The sequence below is a fragment of the Rosa rugosa genome, chromosome 1 (genome assembly GCF_958449725.1).
Source record: "Rosa rugosa chromosome 1, drRosRugo1.1, whole genome shotgun sequence".
Taxonomy (NCBI): Eukaryota; Viridiplantae; Streptophyta; class Magnoliopsida; order Rosales; family Rosaceae; genus Rosa; species Rosa rugosa.
In genome coordinates this window covers 20,797,206-20,819,868 of record NC_084820.1, presented here as the reverse complement: position 1 = coordinate 20,819,868, position 22,663 = coordinate 20,797,206, and the positions used below count along the sequence as shown (strand labels likewise).

The 22,663-nt window shown below is 36.6% G+C and overlaps 1 long non-coding RNA gene across 5 annotated transcripts; it reads right to left on the bottom strand.

Annotated features, from left to right (window-relative positions):
- Positions 1–2,580: 2,580 nt before the first annotated feature.
- On the bottom strand, positions 2,581–6,005 carry LOC133727551 (uncharacterized). 5 transcript variants are annotated; one of them, XR_009855241.1, is made up of 8 exons: positions 5,513–6,005; positions 5,059–5,166; positions 4,019–4,093; positions 3,788–3,919; positions 3,479–3,524; positions 3,327–3,371; positions 3,091–3,223; positions 2,582–2,846 (listed from the first exon to the last, which is right to left on the bottom strand). It is a non-coding gene; the product is annotated as an uncharacterized LOC133727551 (long non-coding RNA). The 5 variants fall into 5 exon arrangements; XR_009855239.1 differs by having other exon boundaries at positions 2,581–2,846; positions 3,327–3,524; XR_009855242.1 differs by lacking the exon at positions 3,479–3,524.
- Between the last annotated feature and the right edge of the window lie 16,658 nt (positions 6,006–22,663).

Here is a 22,663-nt window from a genome sequence, read left to right as displayed (position 1 = left end):
TGGTTGTTTTTTCGATGTTGTCTGAATCAATCAATTCAGACATTGATGTTATCCAAGGTTGATTAACACAATAGTTGAGAAAAGATGTTGTCTGCTTGTTTTCAATCACACAACAGTTATTACCTCTCTGTCGTGCAATTGCTATCAATACAATAGTTGAAAAAGATGTTGTCCGATTGTTTTGATTCACTAAACAGTTTTTTAGTTGTCTGTTGTGCCACTCTCTTTCAGACAATATACTTGAATTGATGTTGTCTGAGCTTTAGGGTTCAATATGTTGACACACCCTAGTTTTTCCTGACACTTAGCCAAATTTTCAATTTTCACTTTCCTCCATTTGACTAAATTTTACATTTCACGTCGACTAGTATTTAATAAAACCCTAGCCTCTCTCTCTCTCTCTCTCTCTCTCTCTCTCTCTCTCTTCCTATAACCTTCTTCACACCGGAAAGCTCGATTTTCGGCTGTTGCCTTTTGACACTGCCACCACCAAAAGATAACCCATGCGACAAAGAATAAAACACAACCACTCCTCCATCGATCGAGATTACCAGACCATCGCACGCTACCCCCAAAGATACGACGTCACTTTTCTTTAACCCTATTCGATCTCAGGCCATATTTTCAACACACCGCCACCACCAACGTGCTCAGACTGATCCAAGCTTCAAAATCCAGGAGTACTTTCGTCGACTGCCGAGGCCGGTAGACCACTGGACAACTGCTTCTTACTCAATCATTCTCCGACTCTGCCAAAAGGTACCCAATATATCTTTCTTTTCCTTCCTAATTTTGATTTTGTGCTGGTTCTGATTGAATATCAATTGGCCCTCCATCCAACTTCAATTTGAACTCTAGAACTTGATTTTCATAATTCACATCTAAAAAGCCAAAACTCGGATCATGAATTCTCCTAGCAACTAATGCTGCAACAGTGTTCGCCTTATTGTTTCGATGGGCCTTGATGAGTTCCTGGTAGTCCATTTTGTAGAGACGGTAACTAAGAAGGATGAAAAACTTAGACATTCTCTTCCAGCACCCACGGGCATCTTCTAACAGCATCACAGTTCCGTAAGATCAAGGTATCAATAGCTTTAGGACAGAAGAGTTAAAACTAAAAAATATCTATATAGGTAATAAATAAAACTCAACTTTCAGAACTGAAACCACCCATTCTTATAAGAGCTTTGATATACTGCTATTACTTCAACAAACCCTTCATTTCCAATAATTAGTCCTGAATAAGCCCTATACCAAAATATCAAAAATCATGGAAATATGGATAGTTCAAAAAAAAAGAAATGGGCTAAATACTGTTTAGTTCCTGAAGTATGCCTTCGTCATAGTTTCAGTCTCTGTCTTTCTAATTTAATCCCAAATCTCCTTGAACTCAAAATTTTCAGTCTAACTGGTCAATTCCCTCCATTTCCTCTAGTTGCTCGATGACGTGTCAGTTGTGTACTTGCCAGCTCAGCGCCACGTAAGACATGGAATTTGTAAAGTGACGACAATGCCCCTACTTTAGTTTCTTCCAAATTCCCTCCAAATAGTTAAAAGTTTGACTATTTTTACACCAATTTTTCAATCAGACGACAGTAAAAACTGTCGTCTGAGTATAGAGTCTGCCAGGGGCGGAGCCACGTGGGGACCTACTGGGTCCCGTGCCCCACTTTAATTTTTTTTTCAAAGTTATGTAAGTAAAAACTGTATAAGAATAATAGAGTTTCTCAAAATCATTAACAACCAAGTTGGTGTAGTGGCAAGGCTTGCATGTCTTTTGCAGCTGGTCCCAGGCTCGACTCACGTTGGCGTTGGCAAAAATGAAACTGGTGGTTTTACAATTTTTTATTTTTGTCACTTCTTTTTTTTATGAAAACACTAACACTATTCCTCCTTATAGTTTCAAAAATAAAAAATAAATTATGTCCCCAATCCCCATAATAAAAAATTGTCTAATATCTAAACACTATAAATCAAATTTGTAATTTTAAGGAAAATATCAATCTTATTGTAACTTTATTCTAATTTATTATCTTTTATTAAAAATTTTGGTATATGTTTTAAATTCTATTTTTTTTTAAAAAAAAATTCGAGTGCCCCACCTGAGATGAAATTCTGGCTCCGCCACTGGAGTCTGCTGTTGTCTATCTCAATGCCGTCTGATACATGAATCAGACAATACCAGAAAACTGTCGTCTGATAAAGTTTACTACAACAGCGACTACTATATTGTCTGTTGTCTGAATACCACGAAGAACAACAGCATTTGGTACCTTAACTCTTGTGCAAAGTAATTTCAGTTGACAGACCCTGGAAGAATGTTGACGTGTAGCTAACATTTAGAGAACATTGTTTTGTAAAAAAACTTTTGTCTAAAGGAAGCTTGTAGATCAGCAAAGTAATTGAATACTCTTGACTGACTTCGAACAAGACAACAAGAAAACTATTAAAGCCATTGTGTGTCATTGCTTCAGACAACAGTTTTTTCTTTCTTTTTTCTTTATGTTCATTTGTTAGACAATGGTTTGCGATTGGTATTGAATTGTCTGAGATGGAAGAGAAGACATACGTACATTCCGTACAATTGAACAACACATCCTTGATTCCAAAAACCATTTCATTCCATCAGCAGTATTCATCCCAACATTTACACAGGAATTAACCTTGCCCAAGTGTCTATATCTATTTCATTTGCTTAACAAGCTTTCAAGTTTTATGAGCTTTACATGATAATAAAAAAGAATACAATTTGCTCGATCTCCCAAGATAGTTGTAAGCAAAATCATTGCAAGCTTGAAGCTCATTCCTTTGGTATTGTACCACTAAGATAGTTGTAAGCAAAATCACTGCAAGGAAAGAAAAGTAGATGCAATTAATAAACTATCAAGGTATTGAGAGCATCATGATCAAATACTAAAGCTCGTATAAAATGTAGATAGACACAAGTCAATCAAATAGTTTACATACACTCGGGACTGATAAACTGGGGAAATCATATAAAAAAAATAACGCAAAAGTTATGAAATCTGTGGCATACCTAACTTAAGATTCAAAAACTTCAAGTTATGATACATATGTATGCAAGCTTACCAAATTAATATCCCATAAGCTTGACAATTCCGATGCCATTCTATTTTCAAGCTTCAATGCTTTAGAACCGTTGGCCTAAAGTAGTGATGCTTTAGAAACGATACGCTACATGGAGCCACTGTGGCACATTTACCTTAAAAACCAAAAGAGACCCATCGCTATATATTTTGATATGAGATCTGCAGCAAGAAAATAAATAACAATAAGAACTATAGAGTATAGACATCACCAATTACCTTACTTCTTTTCCATTCTAAGAGTCAAATCATCGTAGCTGCATTCTACCACCATCAAAAAATCACGAATCAAGCACAATTATACTCTTATTTCATAACATATTATCTTCAAGAAAAAAAAGAGAGAGGCACAATTGAGAATTCATCCGTACTATCCTTTCCAAGCAATGATAGGTCCAAAGTAAGCACCAAGAAAAACTGGAGAGGCCAAAAAGCATATCGATCAGGGATGTAATCCATGACCAAGATTCAAAGACTTGGCAAGCAAATTAGATTAAAGTTTACGGGTAAGTAGCTAAATAAGCAAATAGAGACTGCAAGTGGAAAAAGCACAACCACAGTCATGTTAACTTGGCCTCCCACCTCATATTAACTTCTGTGTGAAACCAATAAATTATATTCCAAGGCAAGACATTATCCTGCAATCATCTTAATAAACTTTTTAAGGCTTGAAAACTGACCTGACTCTTCGATGGGTTGGTAACTGCTTGACGTTTTGCTGGAGTACCAACTAGTAGCTCTCCTTTTTGATTGAAGGCAACTACTGATGGTGTGGTCCAAGCACTCTCAGAATTCTCAACAACTTTGGGAATCTGTGACAAATCCACAATGAGACATAATCACATCAACAAAAGTAGCATATACAAGGTATTCGCCCTGAAAATTATTAAGAACAGGTCATTGGCCTTTACCTTTCCTATCAGCTTCCTAAGCACCGCAATAGTTCACAGTGAGAAATACAATCTTAGAGACCTCCCATTTTCTATCTGCAATCATATAATATGTGGTCAGAAATACAATCTTAGAAAGAAAGATTTAACAAATTTATTAACTTTGAACCTACTAACTAAAACACTAACAATAACTTATCCATCAGTACACTGCATGATCTCACAACTGTCCCAACACTTTTGTCTTTAATTTAGGTACAAATGAGTAAGTGTGATCTCTATGGAACACAGAATGAATGCCTAATGTTTCCAATGATGTAGTAATTAATCAAATTCTGATGACTTTATCAATTAGTACATTGCAAGATATTGTTACTAATCGGAAACAAAAAAAAATGATATTGTTTGTAGCTTATGACACCAATAAAATACTATCAAAGTGACTTAACAAGTTAGCTGCCTGGAGCAAGCAAAAAATTCAACACTACTAAACACTAAAACCTCCAATCACCTTTGTTATGTCTATAAAGGTAGCTCTGTTTAGTTATAAGAGAAATATTATAGAACAGATACCATAATGGACACCACTACAACCTTTAAAAATACATGCAACAGAACTCAAGAGTTGTATCAGACCATTATGTGACTATCCCTCCTTATGGAACTAAGTGCCATGCAATTGAAAGTTGAAACTGCCTTGGGGAATATTTTGGCATTCAACACATTTGATTAACATAACTTCCAACAGAGATTAACCACAAACAATATTTATAACAACTGAAACATTTCATATACTTATCTAGATATGAACATCCACATAGCCAATTCATTGAATTCAACGGGCAGTGCAAGATGCTTTGAGAACATAAATTGACAATGCACGCAGCTCTTGGGAATTGAACCTTGGAACTCATGCTCCACTCTGGTTTCAAGGAACAAGAGGTGCCATTAAGTTCAAAGCCATCAGCTTGACATTGCACGACTTTATTCACATATATTCTAAAAAGGACAGGAAAAATGCTCGTACAGAATACATCGTGAAAGAAAATCAGCCAAAGTACCTTTGGAAAGCCCATGGTAAACGGAACTGTAAGAACAGCCATGCCTCTTGAAACATTCTTCATGGTTTTAGCAAAAGGAAATCCCTCCATCCCTTCTTGCAGATTGCACTAATGAACAAAAGAAAAAAATTCAATTCATAAATTTAATTGAATATAGTTTCTGAGATCCTGAACAGTTAATTCTTATCCCCAATCCTATCACCACCACCATTAATAAAACCAATCATCCTCGTAGGAGCAACAATCAATGCTCCAACTGGCCCTCCAGTAAGAAACAAGACTATAAATCCTATTACTAATCAAACCCAGAAACACATGTTAATCAGCAAAAGAAAAGTTGCATTCTTTTTCTCAAAAAGAATGAAACCCAGAATTGGGGCAAATCGTTAACAAAGAAAAACCCTAAATTTGAAATAAAATCGAATCAAATTAAAGAACCCAGAGGTTTCCTTACATTTTCTCGACTATGCTGTCTTGGAAAGAGCGGATCTTGAATTGGGTACCGGGACTTGACTTTTCTTGATGAATCCATAGTACCTGAACCCACAAATTCACACAGTAATAAGAGAAGGAGGCACAGAGAAAACAAAAATAGATGATGAAAATCTGCGATTAATCGAAAATGAAAGAAATATGCAATCAAAAATTGCAAAATTCAAAGAGAAGAGAGAGGAATGGTGGTGAAGATGAAGCTGTTTGATCGTTCTCGAGGTGGAGGAAATCGAAGGATTTAATCTTTTATGTTCCGAGGGGGAGGAGGAAGAGAATCGAACGGAGGCCGTCACTATGGTGGTCGATTGGCGGTCACTGGTCACTGGGTGAGAGAGAGAGAGAGAGAGAGAGAGAGAGAGAGAGAGAGAGATGGTTGAGAGTACTGAGGACTGAGGGTTGGTGAGATCGAAAGTGATTTTGAGAGAGAGAAGCGAGAGCTCGGTTGTTTTGGTCGAATGGAGAGGGAAAAAGTTTTTAAATTTTTGATTTTTGTCCAAGTGTTAAAGCAATATATCAACCCTAGCTAAAGTCAGCTATTGTATCGGAAAAAAAAAAATTTAAACTCAGATGACATCAAATATAAGGTGCATTGTCTGAAACTCATGTGACAACAGACAAATTAAAAAGCATTGTGTGAACCACTCAAATTAGACAACATCTTTTAGCAGGCATTCACTTAAAAGATATCAGACAACAGACGCCTAATAACAGTTGTGTGACTGAAAATAATCAGACAACAGCAAAAATCAACCATTGTATAAATGAACCTTGGACAACATCACATAATAACTGTTGTCTGAATTAATTCATTCAGACAACATAAAAAAAAATCAATCATTGTCTGAAATGCTATTGCACAAGAGCCAAGAAAAAACTGTTGTCTGATTCAAAAACTCAGACGACATAATATTTCTTGCTGTCGTCTGATTTAATCAGACGACAGTTAAAATGTTTGCTATCGTCTGATATGTGTTGTCTGATTCCGAAATTGGTGTAGTGAACCCTCAAATATTTAGCAGCAACAAAATCACAATTCATCAACAAAAGCATTCACTCATAAAAATCCATTAACTGAAATAAGAACACTTTCATTCATAATAGGCATAGTATTTGCAGCAACCTAACGAAAAAGCTCTAACGTAACAAAAACCAAAATTAGAGCATTACTTCCCTCATAAATTGTTCAGATATGTTTGAAATGTAGCTCTAATCATCTTAACAAAAGATAATTAGAGTTAGCAACTAAGTGACATAGCACATAGTTGCACAAAAAAGGATGTCAACAATCAAATTGCTGCCTACGCTAGACATTGAGTCATACTTCCTATTTTCTATCTCTTGTAAATGACCTTTCTCTGATCTTCTGAGATGTCCTTGTTGAAGTTGCAGCCTTCTTTCTTGATGCTATAGAAGGTTGTGGAGGCCTTGAACTTGTAGGTTCGGTTGGGGCAGTTGTAGATTGGACTGGCCTTGAGCTTGTAGGTCTAGTTGTAGATTGTGCAGGCCTTGATGTGGATGGGGTAGACCTATTTGCTGCCAGCTTTGCAGCTTTGGCAGCAGTAAAAATTTTCTACAGAAACAACCATTAAATGAAGTCAAGAACCAGTCAAACAAATAGCAGCTAAACATTATAACTCAAGACAATCTTACCCTTTGATACTCAAAGCTCTCCCTTGCTTTCTTGCTCAATTCATTTGCAGACATAGGACCTTTCTTCCCTTTCTTGACCTGTAACAAGCAATAACAGTATCATTGTGTTATAAATTGACTTTCTTTGTCCTATGAAATCAGTTCAAAGCATCCTAAAATCAAAAATACCTGATCAGAATCTTGACCTTCTTCATTGCTGAACTTCCTCTTCTTGTTTTTCTTTAGGGGTAAATGCCTTTGACATGTTTTCACATTATGGCCTACTTAGTGACAATTCCCACACTTGAGGGATCTCTGCTGTCTTCCAAGCTTACCCTAAGCCGTTTGAAGCTTTTCAGAGGAATTCTTAATCCTTTGTGTCTTAGGCCTACCAGGCTGCCCTGAATATGCTGGAGGTAAGATTGGTAGATCTTCACATCTTCCCCACAAGTCCATGCTATTTACAGCCCTTATGAATTTGTTGTAGATAGCCGGCCGTATACCTCTTCTTGAAATAACAATCAGTAACATAGTCATCTAGGTCTTGCCTTCTAAAGTGTATGGCTAAAACTGCATGCTTGCATGAGATTCCAGTCAAGTCTCACCTCATGCAACTGGATGTCCTCAACCTTAGGTCCACAACATTCTTGTTTCCCTCTATATTCTCAACCTCAGCTTCATCACCACCATTGAATGTTGGAGTACAGTCGGTTGCAACCTTCACCTTGCTCTTCTCCAACACATCCCTTGGCTTGGGGCAGATATTTCCTCCATAAGCCTCCATTTTTGCCCTTATCACTGAATCCTCTCCATAAGCTTCAATCTTATGTCTTCAAACATGCTGACTGGCGGCTTCTTTCTAGCTTTCACAATCCTACCACTCTCAACTAAGTAAAAACAATTGTCCAATGGAGTTAAACACAACTAAATGCATAGCAAAATCTGTTGATGAAGCCATTTCAGCACAGCAAGACTCTAAATCAAAACCATTGTCCAATTAAAACTCAAACAATAGTTTTTAAGAAACCTATATTATTATCAAATACAAACAAACAATGTCTTCTTCAATTTTTTGTTGTCTTGTTTAAATCCAGTCAATAGAAAACAACTAGTCATTTGATGTAGAAGTTCCCATTCAGACAACAGTTTATTTACAAGCCATGCCTGTTCTTTGACTGTTCTTCACAAGTTTCTTTCCTCCAGAATGCTGCTAACTGAAGCATATTTGCAAAAGAGTTGAGATATTTACAAGCCATGCATGTTCTTTGACTGTTCTTTGTTAGAATCAACATGGACTTGTCACACATTAACATATAGTAAATTGATAATTAGCTTAATGTCAAAACTAGTTCAATATGGACACAAACTGATAATCAATATTGTAACTTAATGAAAGAGTGTATCAATTCATTAAGGTAAGTAATCCAATTCTTGGTCTGCAAGAAAAACTACAATGATGTGATACATTAAGAATCTAACTGAAGGAATTGTGTCCTAAAACAATCATTTTGATGTAATTATTATTGTAATTATTATTAATCAAAAGGGCAAGTTTATTGTTCATTGCTTATATTTAATATTTGATTGAACAAGGTCCAAGGAATATGAGTTAAAGAGAAAGTAATCTAAAGAGTTAGATGTGTGAGACCTTTACTCTTTCACACTCTTATCCTAAAAGGTTCCTAGTCATAGGATTATCACTTGGACATTGATAATCCGGAAAGACTAGCACATACTATGTATGCTCAATATGGAGGATGATATGTCTCTTGTCATTTGTGTAGAGACACTAATACAAGTATGTGGGTGCTCTTAACTTAAAGAGTACACTGAACGCGATCATTAGAGTTCTTGTATGGAGTCTTACTTACATGTCAAACTTGAACTCTAAATTGCAATAATACAAATTAGTCCTTTGACCTGAGACACCATAGTTGTCTTATGAGTGAATGGATTATCTCTTGATGATGCAATAATATTGTGTCCCTTAATGGATATAATAGATGCATTCATTGGTATAATCAATTCGGTCATGGAGACATGTGAGTGTACAACAAGGAATCTCTATCCTTAAGTAAATAAGGTGTATGTTCAAAGATGTGATTCAATGAGTCTTTGGCCAAAGCATTGAATGAGATTTAAAAAGGAGTTTTTAATCACATTCTAAGAATCACATAAGAATGAAAATCACATTAGGGGATTGACATATCAATTCCATACCCCGATGATGTGATTTAGAACATCGTGTTAGAGAAGGACCGTATTGTATTGTAATTCCAATTGAATAGGTTCTTTGTCATTCTACATTAACTAGGGTAGTCATGATATGTTGCAAGACGTCACTCATGACTTGTGAAGTCCCCGAGGATTAATAAACATTTATTATCCTAATAACAAGGGAGAATCAAAAATGGAGTTTTTGATTCGTAAACAAAATAGAATGGTTTCTATAAACTTCACTGCCTTGTTAATTAGAACCTAAGAGATCGCACACCATATAAGTGGATCCTTGAGATTGTATATGAAGAAGATTAAACAAGAGTTAGTTATGACCAAATAATTAATTAGATTTATTATTTGGACATAATTAGGTTTTTCGGGTAAAACCGAACCTATTGGGCCTAAACGATTGTCGGGCTTTTCGTGTGGACTTGGGCTTCACTAAATGAGATTTAAATGAAAGCCCAAGACACATTTTTAGTGCCCAATAACAAGTATGGACCAGCCAAAATATTGGCTTTATGAAAGTCAATATTTTCTTTTAGTAATTGGAGTTATTTCCTATTATATAAAAGTGAAAGCATGGACAAAGAGAATAAGTAGTGTCTCCACACTATTATTTTCAGATTTGAGAGAGAGAGAGAGAGAAAGAGTTCTTTCTTGGTCCATTACAAAATTAAAGGAAAGAAGAACACTTGCATAATTTCTTCTTTTCTTTCATCTTTCTTCATCTCTTGATTCACTTGGTGAAGATCCTTAGAGGCCATATCCTTTTGTGGCTTTACTTGTTACATCAAAGAGAAGATTACAAGCACAAGAAGGAGTACAAGAAGGAGTTCTTAATCCAAGGTGCTTCAAGGTGGAGGAAACACACACAAGGAGAGATCAAGGAGAGGAACTTTGGTGGTTCACTTGGATCGGATTAAAATCACGCTCCAAGGGTGAGTAGAACATAAACTCCCTCTTTGTTCTTCCTTACTATGCATGCTATGTTTATATACATATCACAATAAGCCAAGATCATGGGTTAAAGGAATGGATTTTATGTTTAGTTAGTAGTTTAATGGTTAAACTAATTCCGCACTAATTAAAAAGTTTTGAAATCCATCCATTCCTTCAATTGGTATCAAAGTCATTGGCTTAATTTTGATATGTTAAAAACATGGCTAAGTATGTTGGTTGATGTGATTTTCTTAAGCTTAGAGTAATATGTAATTTAGATCATAAAATTTGCTTTATCATAAAAGTTATGAAGCATGTGATGTAAGGTAGATTTTATGATAGCTAGAAAAAGTTTTCTGGAAATTACATGTAAGAAGTGGTTTAAGTTTTATGAAACTTTGATGCATATGAGATATGTATTAAGGGATTCTATATGTTTCTTAATTAAGGTGTTAATCTTAGAAACATGTTAGATTATATATGCTTTAGGGTATGCATGATTTTTGGCTTCAAAGATGAAGTAAACAAGTGTTCAATGGAAGAACACAAAGCTGGAATTTTATTTCCAGCTTTGGAACATGTCTAATCTAGTTATGAACTAGCTAATTTTTCATGGTGTTTGTTTTTCACTTTTGATCCATAAATTCATGAATTCAAATTTACCTAATAGTTAATGATGACATAAAATCATTTCCATGTTTCCCTCACCAAAAGGTTGGTAGAGTTAGTCATCTTTACTATTAGTTTCTCTAAATTACTCACCAAAAGTTGGAATGAGATAAAAGACATGTCTCCCTAAATTATGAGATAAAAGACATGTCTCCCTAAATCACTCACCAAAGGTTGGTGAATCATGATGTAAAACATCATCCCCTAAATCACTCACCAAAAGTTGGTGATGCATGATGTAAAACATCATTCCCTAAATCACTCATCAAAAGTGATGTGAGACATCATCCCCTAAATTACTCACCAAAAGTTAGTGTTGCATGATGTAAGACATCATCCCCTAAATCACTCAATTAATTTACTTGCATTAAATTAAAGTAATTTAGTGGTTAATTTATTTTGAATAAGTTAATTATGCTTGTTTAATTAACCTTATTAATCTTGGTTAATTAAAGGATGATTATGGACTATGGCCTAATATAATTGAGCATGAGATTGGCCGAGTATTCATTTTGAATGAATGTGGTTATGTAATTAAAGTAGTTAATTCATTTGGGTTATGTAATTAATTTAGTAATTCATTTGGTTGTGTAACTAAGTAGCTTATTTAATTTATTCAAGTTTGATTAAATTTAAATGGGAGCTTGTATGCCTCTTATCCACTCTTGTAATCGAAGATGGAGGCACATGAGGATGATTCAAAAAAGAAGTTTGAAGTCATCTAGCCTTGAAAGAAGTTCAAGTGCAAAGTGTAATAGCTTAACTTAGTTATTTAATGTCACGCCCCGAATTTTGAATAATAAATTCAAATCCGAAACATGAATAATTACAATTACAAAATCCAAATCTCGAAACTTCGAGTTCATTATTACAATTCACTCTCACAAGCAATATTGTAAAGCTCAAATGAGCATAACACACCTCACAACGTACAATTGCTGTAAAACTCTAACAATTGCTCTAACCGCACGATCACCGTCTTGGTTCTCCTGTCCTGTAGGATTACCCGCTACACAATTTGAATAGTGTACCGGGAGTTGCAACAACACAAAACCCGGTAAGCTTTTTACAGCCAGTATGAGTAAACAAGAAAGAATTGTTGATTTATTTCTTTACAATTAATATAACTCAACACAATCACCATAAAAGGAAGGATACTCTTGAGGCTCTCTTTTAAGAACTCATTCTTAAAAGACTCAAGTATCCTCAACACTTCTCACATAAGACCCCTCACAGTCTCAAGTAACCTCAACATCACTCATACATGACCACTCACAGTCTCAAGTAACCTCAACATTTCCCTCACAACACCACTCAACAATTGGCAGACAGACTAGAGCTCTAACTGATCGTTTCCACCTACCCGGCGCGAGAGCGTGGTTCACGATTTAATACTATCAGTTCCACCTACCCGGCGCGAGAGCGTGGGTCGCTGATAGTATGCCATGGTCACCCCGTGACCTATTGATCTCCACAGATCACAACAATTTATTGTTCCTCAACAATAAAACTCAACATCTCTCTCAATATATTGTTTCTCAACAATAAACTCAATACCCCTCACAATATATTGTTTCTTAACAATAAACTCAACACAACTCCAACAATACATAATATTTCACAACTCCAACAATACATATTATTTCACGTAAATAATATATATACATAGACATTCGCACAGGAATGCCTATTAATACCAACTATAGTTCACACGCATTAAAAATATAAATTCATTTTATACTTAAATTCATTTTCTTACCTGTGAGCCGCAGCCCTATGAACCGTAGTTGATCAAGTTCATATTATTTCAAAACAAATCTTTATTTCATAAACAATTTCCACACAATTACGACAAAAAAAATCAATTAATTATATTCGGTTCGTAATATGAACCATGTGAGGTTTACTCACCTCTAATCCAGCTGCGTCTTCTTAACAGCTCAAAATACGATCCACAATCGTCCACCAACTTAAACCGTCAATCACCTAGTCAGATACGATCTTAACTTAGCAATCATTCATAAACCACACATATACAACAATCCAACGGTCAGATTCTAAATTAATGATGATCCAACGGTCGGATCGAAATTACGCGATGATCTAACGGTCAGATCCTCACGGATTGCCCTTAGGATCATCCTCCAAGATTATCACGAAGATCCAACGGTCGGATCTTCCTGAATCGTCCTTACAAACATCTCCACAAATTTATACTATAATCCGACGGTCAGATTCTCACGAATCGCCCTCCAAATCACTATTTCACATTTATACGAAGATCCAACGGTCGGATCTTCGCCCGTGACCACACAAAGTCATCGGGACAGTCATACGATCAACATATCTAAATTTGAAGTAAAACCGATGGTCAGATCTTCGCAGATCGTAAACTTAAGATAAAACGTAAAAACGTTAAATAGTAACGTAAAAACGTAAATCCACTATTTATCAACTTTTTCTAACATAACCTTGTAATATATCAAAACGCTCGTATGGATGCGTAGAACATAGCCTAGATAATAAAAATTCAAAAAATGGTCGAATGCGCCGCCACAAGGGGCGGTCAGTGGGCGGTCAACGCGGCGGTCAACGACGGTCAACCACCTCCGATGCAAAAGTCGTCAACTACAAACTTGTTCCAAATGACGAGCTGATCCACTTTCATAACTAGCATGAAGTCTTAAAACGAAAGGAAGTGGTCGGAAATTACCTAGAACAGTCGAGGTGACTGGAAAATTTCTAGAATCCGGCGAGAAACTGCAGAAAACGGCGAGCTCCAATTCGACGTAAAAACGTCAATTTAAGGCTTCGATTCCTTCTGAAGAGTTGTTAAGAAACTCAAGAAGAACTCACTGGTTCAAGAATCACAGAAAAATATGGTCTGTAGCTCGAGATATACCGATCGAAAGCTTCGGTGGTCGGAAAAATTCCAGAATTTTGCAGAATCCGGCAAGGCTCGATTTCGACGTCAAAACTTCAATTTAAGGCTTCGATTCCTTCTGAAGAGTTGTTAAGAAACTCAATAAGAACTCACTGGTTCAAGAATCACTCAAAACGACGTCCTGTAGCTCAAGATATTTGGATCGATAGTTTCGGTCTCGTTCTTGGCTGGGTTGACTTGTAGTTGCTGCTACGGGATGCGCCGCCATGCAAGGCTGCTTCTGGGGGCTTCAGGAGGTTGAGGGAAGCACGAGGATGCAGTTTGGCAAGGATCGGTGGCCGGAAGCACGAGTTATCGAGCTTGGAACTAAAACGGGCTTAAAACTAACCGGACTTCCGCCGCCGTTTCGGACCGTTCTGCGGCGTAAGGCTGCCTCCTGCAGCTGCGCAAGATCAAGGTGAAGCTGTGGAACGTGGTCTGGGGTCGATCGAAGGCCTGTGGAGCGAGAACAAGCTTGGAGAAGGAATGCTCTGTTTTGGTTGCTAGTTTCGGCAGAGAGAGAGAGGTTTATTTTTTTTTTCTTTCTTTTCTGCGTGCTGCCTACCCCTTCCACCAATTCTAATTCAATATACAAAAGAAGCAAAGCAAAGCAATGCAGCCGTCCCTTTGTTGCTCAAAACACGGAACATGCCGCACCATTTCTATTAAAAGAAATCTCCACTTAAAAAAAAGGGGTTATTACATTTAATTTTCGTAATCGTTACGCGTAATTAAAATCAACCACCCAAACATGACCTTGATCCAACATATTGGCTCATGTTGGATCAAACAACAAGTCCATAATCATCCTATGTGACCTATTATAATTGCATGTTTGTTGCACTTGATCAAGTAATTTTATACTTCCCATGATTCCATTTGAAAATGTTTTTGATGAAATCAAATTGTTTTTCCGAAAAATAATTAAGTGGGAGTATTTTATTATAGATCAAGTATAATGAAAATGTGATTGCATTAGGATCAAAGCAAATGCAATGTGATTGTTATTAATGAGATTATTAAAGATGAGACCTTAAAATTCCCTCAAAGTGATATTAAGTTGAAAAGCGAAGAAGACATTATGAATGCTTCTTTGTGGCCTTCCAACATTGTAATCTCCTATTAGATGTTCTTACATGTGAATATCATTCCGAGCGGGGGTATTTCTTGCTAGGAGCATTAAAAAGAGGTTATTCAACATTTGATGTTGTAAGGTAGGGACAAATCTTGGTCAATATTCTATTATGATGAGATTTAATTTTTGATCTCTATACTTACATGAGATGATGGGTATAGCTTAACTAGAGTAATTTATCAATATCCTATTATGGTGAGACTTACTTACTTTAGAGGCCAAAGTTATGGATATTCCCATTTGATGTGATTGGATAAGAGTATCCTCTCATGGAAATTAAGTTGACTTATAGTTCTATTATGATGCAGTTGGCTTAATGAAAATGAGTCTTCCATACTCACTAAGAGTTTTAATTTATACTCTCGAATTCCTTGAGGGATTTGGAATTTGTTAAAATAGTGAGAGGGTGCCATTTGATTCTTAAGACCCGAGTCACTTGGTTTTAAAATCAATCTCACTTCTTTTATTTTATGTTATGTAGACTGCAATATGTCAGGACATCCTATCACCAAAATTCTCAATGAAAATCGTCTTGAGGGCCCAAACTTCAATGACTGGCTCCGCAATTTGAAAATTGTATTGACATTCGATAAGATCGCTTATGTCTTACAAAATGCACCCCCTCACACTCTTTTGGCTCAAGATGCAACCGATGAGCAACGTGTTGCTTATCAAAAGCATAAGGATGATGACACTCAAGCTAAATGTGTTATGCTTGCATCCATGAACTCACAACTTCAGAAGCAACATGAGAATATGGATAGCGCCAGTTCTATATTACTCCATCTCACTGAATTGTTTGGTGAGAGAAATAGAAATGTGCGATTCACAGCTGTCAATGAGCTTGTTAAGACAAAGCATGTGAGGGGTGCTCCTGTGCATCAACATGGTCTAAAAATGATAGGCCTTATTGAGCAAATTCAAGACCTTGGATTTGCACTTGATGCGGAGCTAGCTCAAGATCTTCTTCTATCCTCCCTAGATGATTCATTTTCTCAGTTCATAATGAACTATAATATGCAACAAATGGATCATAGTCTTTCTGATCTTCTCAATATGCTGGTAACAGCTGAGAAGCAAATCAAGAAAGAGAGTGGGAGTGTGGCCATTGTCGCTTCTTCTTCCAAGTCCAAAGGCAAGGGCAAAGGGAAGAAGAAACAAGTGACAAAGCCTAAAGGAGCAGTCCAAAAGAAGAAGAATAAGGAACAAAAGGAACCAAAAGGTGTTTGTTTCTTTTGCAACAAGGATGGGCATTGGAAGAGGAATTGCAAAGCTTATCTTGCATCCTTGAAGAACCAGTCTTCAACAGCAGGTATGATCAATGTGATTGAATCAATACTTACAGTTAATAATACTTCCACTTGGATAATTGATTCAGGTGCATCTCACCATGTTTGCAATTCGTTGCAGGACCTAGTGGGAGCTAGGAAGCTAAAAGCTGGAGAAATCACCCTACGTGTAGGAAATGGCACAAGAGTTGACGCCAAAGCCGTGGGGACTTATGTTTTGAAGTTACCATCAGGAGATACATTGGAGTTAAATAATTGTCTTTATCTTCCTATATGTATAAAGAACCTTATCTCCATCTCCATGCTTTTGAAGGATGGTTATAGAGTAGTTTTTGAGAAACTAAGTGGTTCTGTATCTATTAATGAACGCATGATATGTCATGCTAATATTATTGATGGTCTCTTTCATCTAGCTTTAGATGGTAGTATTAATTATATGAAGGAAAATGCTTTGGGATCTAAGAGATCTCGGGAAACGGTTAACCCCATTAAGATGTGACACCTTAAGCTTGGTCATATTAGCCAAGATAGAATTCACAAATTATCCAAAAATGGATATTTAGAGTCGTTAGGATCTGATCCTATGCCTACTTGTGAGTCTTGTCTAAAAGGAAAAATGACTAAGTCACATTATGGTGGACAAAGAACAAGAGTTAAAGAACTCTTAGGCCTAATACATACCGATGTATGTGGTCCCATGTCCACTATTAGTAAAGGTGGATTCTCATACTTCATAACCTTTACCGATGACTACTCTCGGTTTGGTTATATATACCTTATGAAGCACAAATCTGAAGCCTTTGAAAAGTTCAAAGAATTTAAGAATGAAGTTGAGGAACAAACCGACAGAAGTATTAAGGCTCTAAGATCTGATCGAGGAGGCGAATACTTAAGCAATGAGTTTATTGATTATCTCAAACAAGAAGACATTGTTTCTTCACTAGCTCCTCCTGGAACACCACAACTCAATGGTGTCTCTGAAAGGAGAAATCGAACTTTGTTAGACATGGTTCGTTCCATGATGAGCTATACTGATTTACCTATATCCTTTTGGGGATATGCACTTCAAACAACAATTTATTTGTTGAATAGAGTGCCTTCCAAATCCGTCCCTCTTACACCATATGAGATGTGGCATGGGAAGAAACCAAGTCTCAATCATATTAAGATTTGGGGTTGTCCAGCTTATGTCAAAAGACTAGAAGCAGGCAAGCTTGAAGCTAGATCAAGCAAGTGTTTATTTGTGGGATATCCTAAAGATAGTTTAGGATATTATTTCTATCAACCTGAAGAACAAAAAGTGTTTGTTAGCAGGAATGCCACTTTCCTTGAAAGGGACTACGTCCTTGATGGAAATGTTGAGCAAATGGTAGAACTCAAGGAAGTGTCCAACAAGCCACGAACTAACACTTCATTTCCCGTTGAACAACTTCCTGAACCAACTATAACACAAACTCCAAGAATATCTAGTAGGATCTGGATACCTCCCAAGAGGTATGGTTTGTGTCATGAAAGCCTTGGGGAGTTAAATCTCCTTGGTGACAATGAAAACCTGCATGATCCTTCTAGTTATAATGAAGCAATGTCAAATGTTGACTCAAAGAAATGGCAAGAAGCCATGGAATCCGAGATTGACTCTATGTATACCAATCAAGTCTGGACTCTCGTTGACCCTCCACCTGGTATTAGACCAATTGGAAACAAATGGGTCTTCAAGAAAAAGATAGGCTCAGATGGTAAAATAGAAACCTACAAAGCTAGGTTGGTGGCAAAGGGCTATAAGCAAAGAGAGGGCATTGACTATGAAGATACGTTCTCTCCTGTTGCCATGGTTAAATCCATTCGGATATTATTTGCTATAGCTGCTCACTATGATTATGAGATATGGCAAATGGACGTAAAGACTGCCTTTTTGAATGGCAACCTTGAGGAAGAGCTTTATATGGATCAACCTGAAGGCTTTGCGTCTAAAGATGACATTCATAAAGTGTGTAAGCTTCATAGGTCCATCTATGGACTCAAGCAAGCTTCAAGGAGTTGGAACATCCGTTTTGATGATGCAGTCAAATCTTTTGGTTTCACACAAAACATGGATGAACCTTGTGTTTACAAGAAGGTCAGTGGGAGTGCTGTTGTGTTCCTTGTACTTTATGTAGATGACATCCTACTCTTTGGGAACGATGTAGGAATGTTATCTTCAATTAAAGTTTGGTTGTCCAAGACCTTTCTTATGAAGGATCTTGGAGAAGCTGCCTATGTACTAGGAATAAAGATCTATAGAGACAGATCAAAAAGATTAATTGGATTATCTCAATCCTTGTACATAGACAAAGTGCTGAATAGATTTCACATGGAACAATCTAGGAAGGGTTTTCTGCCTGTCAGACATGGCATTCACCTTTCTAAGAAAATGTGCCCACAAACGATTGAGGAAGTGCAAAAGATGAGCAAGATCCCATATGCATCTGCAATAGGGAGCCTCATGTATGCGATGCTATGCACAAGACCTGATATCAGTTATGGCGTAAGCATAACTAGTCGATATCAGTCCAATCCAGGTTTAGAACACTGGAATGCTGTTAAGAATATCCTTAAGTACTTGAGAAGGACTAAAGATTTATTCCTCGTTTATGGAGGTGGTGATTTGCAATCAGAGTTGCAAGTGGAAGCATACACAGACTCAGATTTTCAATCTGATGTGAATGACAGAAAATCCACATCAGGGTTCGTCTTCACCTTGAATGGAGGTGCAGTAAGTTGGAGAAGCTGCAAGTAAAGTGTTACTGCAGATTCCACTACTGAGGCAGAATATATTGCAGCTGCAGAGGCTGCAAAGGAAACAGTTTGGATGAAAAAGTTCAACACTGAACTTGGTGTGGTTCCTACCATTGAGTCACCGATTCCACTTTACTGTGACAACAATGGGGCAATTGCTCAAGCCAAGGAACCAAGGTCTCATCAAAAATCCAAACACATCGAAAGACGTTTCCATATCATAAGGGAGATTGTTAATCGTGGAGACGTTAACATTCTCAAAGTAGCATCTGTTGATAACATATCGGATCCATTCACTAAGCCTTTATCACAAGCAAAGCTAGAACAACATCTTGAGAAGATGGGTGTACGTTTCATGGCTGATTGGGTTTAGTACAAGTGGGAGATTGAAGGAATTGTGTCCTAAAACAATCATTTTGATGTAATTATTATTGTAATTATTATTAATCAAAAGGGAAAGTTTATTGTTCATTGCTTATATTTAATATTTGATTGAACAAGGTCCAAGGAATATGAGTTAAAGAGAAAGTAATCTAAAGAGTTAGATGTGTGAGACCTTTACTCTTTCACACTCTTATCCTAAAAGGTTCCTAGTCATAGGATTATCACTTGGACATTGATAATCCGGAAAGACTAGCACATACTATGTATGCTCAATATGGAGGATGATATGTCTCTTGTCATTTGTGTAGAGACACTAATACAAGTATGTGGGTGCTCTTAACTTAAAGAGTACACTGAACGCGATCATTAGAGTTCTTGTATGGAGTCTTACTTACATGTCAAACTTGAACTCTAAATTGCAATAATACAAATTAGTCCTTTGACCTGAGACACCATAGTTGTCTTATGAGTGAATGGATTATCTCTTGATGATGCAATAATATTGTGTCCCTTAATGGATATAATAGATGCATTCATTGGTATAATCAATTCGGTCATGGAGACATGTGAGTGTACAACAAGGAATCTCTATCCTTAAGTAAATAAGGTGTATGTTCAAAGATGTGATTCAATGAGTCTTTGGCCAAAGCATTGAATGAGATTTAAAAAGGAGTTTTTAATCACATTCTAAGAATCACATAAGAATGAAAATCACATTAGGGGATTGACATATCAATTCCATACCCCGATGATGTGATTTAGAACATCGTGTTAGAGAAGGACCGTATTGTATTGTAATTCCAATTGAATAGGTTCTTTGTCATTCTACATTAACTAGGGTAGTCATGATATGTTGCAAGACGTCACTCATGACTTGTGAAGTCCCCGAGGATTAATAAACATTTATTATCCTAATAACAAGGGAGAATCAAAAATGGAGTTTTTGATTCGTAAACAAAATAGAATGGTTTCTATAAACTTCACTGCCTTGTTAATTAGAACCTAAGAGATCGCACACCATATAAGTGGATCCTTGAGATTGTATATGAAGAAGATTAAACAAGAGTTAGTTATGACCAAATAATTAATTAGATTTATTATTTGGACATAATTAGGTTTTTCGGGTAAAACCGAACCTATTGGGCCTAAACGATTGTCGGGCTTTTCGTGTGGACTTGGGCTTCACTAAATGAGATTTAAATGAAAGCCCAAGACACATTTTTAGTGCCCAATAACAAGTATGGACCAGCCAAAATATTGGCTTTATGAAAGTCAATATTTTCTTTTAGTAATTGGAGTTATTTCCTATTATATAAAAGTGAAAGCATGGACAAAGAGAATAAGTAGTGTCTCCACACTATTATTTTCAGATTTGAGAGAGAGAGAGAGAGAAAGAGTTCTTTCTTGGTCCATTACAAAATTAAAGGAAAGAAGAACACTTGCATAATTTCTTCTTTTCTTTCATCTTTCTTCATCCCTTGATTCACTTGGTGAAGATCCTTAGAGGCCATATCCTTTTGTGGCTTTACTTGTTACATCAAAGAGAAGATTACAAGCACAAGAAGGAGTACAAGAAGGAGTTCTTAATCCAAGGTGCTTCAAGGTGGAGGAAACACACACAAGGAGAGATCAAGGAGAGAAACTTTGGTGGTTCACTTGGATCGGATTAAAATCACGCTCCAAGGGTGAGTAGAACATAAACTCCCTCTTTGTTCTTCCTTACTATGCATGCTATGTTTATATACATATCACAATAAGCCAAGATCATGGGTTAAAGGAATGGATTTTATGTTTAGTTAGTAGTTTAATGGTTAAACTAATTCCGCACTAATTAAAAAGTTTTGAAATCCATCCATTCCTTCACTAACTAGGAAACCTAAACCGATATGGACTGCTTTAATGGGAAGCTTCTTGAGGTTTAACTCTCCTATATATATATGGATGAATTGGTCCCTGTTGCCACCACGATTATTTCATTAGTTCTGTCCATTGAGAAGCAAGGTTGGTAAGCAACAGAAGGCTATATTCTAGTGATCGAGTTTGCAGCTGCAGAAGATGGAATCCATGCCTGTTATTGCTGAAGGTATGTTTTTAGTTCTTTTATGATAATTGTCGAATTGATGTGCATATGTTGTGAGCATGTATATGGTTTTACATTCTTCACAAGTTTTCTTCCTCCAGAATGCTGCTAACTGAAGCATATTTGCAAAAGAGTTGAGATACTGGATGCTGTAATTCTTTTTTGTGTTCAGACAGCAGTCATGTTAGTCGCTGCTCTTATGCAAAACAATCTCAGACGATAGTTACATGTATTGTCTGATTGACCCATCAAATGACATTGAGATAGATAACAGCAACGTGCCTTATCATCAGACGACAGTGAAAAGTTGTTGTCTGACCAATTGGATTATCCTCAATTTTAGTTTCGATAGCTTGTTTTTCCGTTGGATTTGTAGAATTGTAGGGCGGTTGATTTGGTCTTAATTATTAACTAACAACAAAACTAGATAACATTGAAATAAAAATGCTCTGTCTTCTGCACTTTTGCTTATTGCTTTGGCATTTGTAACCATTTGAATTGATTTAATAAAACTATTGGTCATCTTCTGTTTTTAAAAAAAAAAAATCAATCCTCTCTAATTATGTTGACTCTGGTCAACATTTAATTTCCAGTGAGAGCTTCTTACTGGGAAAATTGAGACCCGTTGTAAATGGATCAATTAAAAATTAATTTTATGAGGTGCTAAACAATTAATTACCAAAAATTTTGTACTAAAAGTAAAGTAATTTTTTTTTTTTTTGATCAGGTAGTTAGCTGTTAGTAACTCACACACCCATGCAGTGGTATTCCACTGCACCGCAGACGCACGAATCCAAAGGATCCCTCAAATCTGCTGGCCACGGGATGGAGCTGGGATTCGAACGCTAGACCTGGGGGTTCCAGACTAGGCCGTTCGACCAACACACCACACCACGTGGTTAAAAGTAAAGTAATTAAGGAACAAAATACACAATTATATTATTATTCACAAAATAAAGTAAAACAGCTTACAATAGAACCCACAACGTTCAATTCAAGTGTTCGAGACATGTAAGGTAGAATTGGACTAACTAGATCGTAGCATAATTTTGCTCATCTACCAACAT